Raw genomic sequence first — 3735 nt, 5'->3', positions numbered from 1 at the left:
TACAATGTCAGGAGGCATCATAATTAGTTTTAGGAAAGAAGGGCGGGAGGGAGGGAGAAAGGAAGGAATCTCACAACAGCTTGAAGAGGAAGGGGACATTAGTGCGTTTGCCAGCGGGGAACCGAGGCTAAGGCTGGGTGGGATGGTGTGTTCAGGGGCTCTGAGAGGACAGGAGTCCTGGACGTACATTGGTGCAGCCATCTCTGGTTCTAGAGTCCCTAAAAGCAGAGGATGAGGCCTCAGCCAGGCCTGGGCTCAAATGTGGGCTTTGTTACTCCTTGCTGTGTGATCTTGGGCAAGTGACACCCCTTTTCTGTGTCTCATCTAAAAATGGGGATAAGACTACCCCCCACATGTGAAGATTAGAACATATGCTCTAGGAAGGCAGGCATCCTGACCCTCTTTTTGACAGCTGTATGCCCAGTGTCCGACATACATTGATGCCCAGTGTTTATTGGGTGAATGGATGCATTTACATAGAGCACTTAGCACAGCACGTTCCATTATAAGTGCCAATAAATGGCAGATTCAAGTTAACAATCATTATTATTAGCTGAGTTTTGTCTTCACCTGTTCAACAAGAGGCAGGCATCTTGTGGTTAACTGCCTGGGCCCTGGAGTCTTCCTGCCTGGGTTCAAGCCCTGGTTCTACCAGTTTCCAGCTCTGTGGCCTTTGGCACCTCATTTAAACTTCCTCACGTAGAAGATGGGATTCAGAGTAATACCTGCCTCATAGAATTACCGAGGATTGCAGGAATCTTAACTTGTGCCTGGCACAGAGTCAGCACTAATGAGAGGTAACCATCACTCTTCTCGCTCCTGGTGGGGCAGGCTCTTTAAGCACCATTGGGTTGTCTGGCATTACCCCTGGCCTGGGGTTAGACCTGGCAACTGTCATGTGACAATGGACCACCACTGCCCTCCAAGAGCCTCAGCTCTCCCATCCACGAAGTGGGAGGTGGGGGATGAAGCCAGGGCCCTCTGAGGTCCCTAGGCCCTCTCACCTGCACACAGGCCACTCCTCTGGCCAGGCCTATGCTTGCTATGTCCTCTCATGCCCAGGACATGGGGCGTCTGGATGTGAACGGCTGTCCCCACATCCTTGGGCCAGTGGCAAGAGTGATGACATCACAAACACTACTGCCAATGGGGTTGTGTCCACACTGTTTCAAAGCTGTGAGGCGGGAGAAAGGCCTCCCGGGAGTGGGGGGTCCTTGCCCTTTCCAGGCCCCTCCTCCTCTGTGCCTGATGCCCCCGCCCCAGTGGTGGGACCCAACTGCTGGCTCAGGGGGAGGCAGCAGCCCCTCGGCACCCGAAGCTGGGAGATGTGTTCCTCACAAGTGCCACGAGGCTTCTTTTTTTAACCACCACGAGCCGACTAATGCCTGAGAGTGTCAGTCCCTCCCCCTCGGGTGGCAGCGCAGTTGCCCCAGAGAACAGGGTGTGAGCAGCTTGCAACTCTTAGGGGACTTTGTGCAGCTCTTGTCCCCATTCGGGTCTCAATTTCCCCATCTGTGTAACGAGAACGTTGGACCTGATGAGTGAAAAGGTCCCTTCCCTCACTAAGCAGGGAAGTTTCTCTAGAAACACAAGTCCCTTCCGATTGGGTGGGACCCAAGGACCCCAGCAACCTTTCCTCCATGGTGGGGGGAGCTCTCCCCAGAGTTCATTTCCCCAGAACAGCAAGGGCTCTCAGCAGCTGTCTCCTTGGTATATTTTTGGATTCTCCTTACTGTTGCAAGAGGAGTTCCAACTTCCCATTCTGAAGTCAGCAGTGTCTGGTCTAAATGGGCCCCCGTTTGGTCTACTTCCCATCATATTTCCCACGTTGCACAGTCTAAAACTTGTCCAGGGTGTGTGCTTGACATTGGCCAAGCACCCTCGCAAAATTCCCCTAGCCAGTGAACTTATCACGCTGAGGGCACAGCACGCTGTGCTAAGTCGTTTTGATGGGCTGGCATGGGATTTGGGGACTCTCTGGCACCAGGGCCAAGTCTGGTTTTTGTGGTAGCTGTGAAAATGCACCACTCAGGTCTGCCGCTGCAGGGAGCGGGTTTGACTGACAGCTCCAGCTGCTGCCCCTGGGGACATGCCACCTTGTTCCTGCGGAGCCCCTGCTTCTCATGGGCTGCTCTCAGCCAGTGATTGACCATGGCAGGGGTACTGAAGCAGGCCATCCTGCAGAGATGCAGAACCCTTCCGATAATGACTTTGGCTCAAGGATTCCCCATCAGCATGGCGGAAACTTTCTTGGAGTCGTGCTGCAGACTGAGACTCTGCCGACCCAACCTGCCTTCTCTCCCGTTCCCCATCCCCAAGTGTCAGACCTGCATCATTCCAGTCTGAAGACTCTCCGTGTCTTCTCTTGCTCCCTCTCAAAATCTCTAGCCTGTCTAATCCAATCTTGACATCTGCTTCTCAGTGGACCCCGCTCACACAGTCAACTGGTAAGCTGTTGAAGGTACTCACAGCAAATGATAAGAACAACAACTAACATTTAATGAGCATATACAGTAGGCTGGGCAATACCTCCTTACTGCAGCCTCATGGAGAGAGAAGCTCAGAGAAGGAAGTAACTTAAAGACACAATAAGAAAATGACCGTAGAGTCTCCAAAATTTTTTGTTAATATCTGTCTCACCCTCTATACTTTATAAGCCAGTGAGTACAGGCACTAAGTCACTTTTTGTTCATGGCTGTGACCCCCTCATCAGGGCCTCACAGAATCCTTGGCTCTCAAATATTTGCTGAAAGTGCAAATGAATAAATGAGCAGCAAAAGAGCTGTGAACAATGGTCAAGTGGCTTATCGACACTGCGAAAAGATGCACTTTAGGCTGTAAAAAGAAGAAGCTTTTGTTTGAAAGTCCCCAGCTGCAGTTAAATATGAGGTGTGACTTTGAGTTTCTATATTTATTAAAACATATTTAGCTTTTCTTTCTTTCTTTTTCACTACTGTTCTCTCCACACTTAGGAGGCAGATCAGAGCAACAACGCAAGAAATTAGTCAAATTTAGTAGGACTCCCGGTTCTGCCACCTACAACTTTCTGGGCCTCAGTTTCCTTATCAATAAAATGGGGGTAGAAATGTCTACTTCACCAAGAGAGGGGATTGAGTGGGCACACAGCGGGCCGTGTTCTCCTGCCAGTGCCTCCTGTTAGCTCACAGATGTTGGGTACAGCCCCCCGTGCCAAGCCTGGGCCGGGTGGGAAGGTATGGTGGCCACAGCGGCTAGAACGTTCCCAGAGGGGCTCAGGAAGCCCAGTGCTGGCAGCCTGCTGCTTCCCCCAGCTGTGTGGTGGCATCCTGCCAGCCTTTCTGAGCCTGCGGGCGAGGCTCAGGCCGCTGGCTGTCCCAGTTTCTGCTGACAGCAGAGGGATCAAGCGTGAGTCACTGCATCAACACCAGGTTTCCGCAGCTGCCCTTGGGCCAACGAGGCTGGACTGGATTAGTAACTGGATCACAGTCCCCGCCTCTGAGAGCATCAGGGGCTCAGGAACTCAAGGCTGGCTGTCCCCGCTGCAGGAGACCTCGGTGTCAGCGGTTCCAGCCTCCCTGGGCCTTACTTCATAGGTGGGGAGACTGAGGTCCGAGAGGGGAAAGGCTTCACCCAGGGTCACACTGGAACTACGTGGCAGAACAGGAACTAGAATCTACATTTCCCAGCTCCCACCTCAAGTGTTCATCCATCCATCCATTCATTCATTCATTCAGATTCTATGTCCTAGCTCTAAAA

The 3735-nt window shown here is 52.2% G+C and overlaps 1 long non-coding RNA gene across 3 annotated transcripts in view; it reads left to right on the top strand.

Annotated features, from left to right (window-relative positions):
- Window positions 1-3735, top strand: part of LOC309613942 — a 99667-nt gene that overhangs the window by 53819 nt on the left and 42113 nt on the right. The gene's annotated exons all lie outside the window — the stretch shown is intronic.

Source organism: Balaenoptera borealis (genome assembly GCF_965194805.1).
Source record: "Balaenoptera borealis genome assembly, chromosome: 16".
In the NCBI taxonomy this organism is placed as follows: Eukaryota; Metazoa; Chordata; class Mammalia; order Artiodactyla; family Balaenopteridae; genus Balaenoptera; species Balaenoptera borealis.
This window is presented reverse-complemented; position numbering and strand designations above follow the sequence as displayed.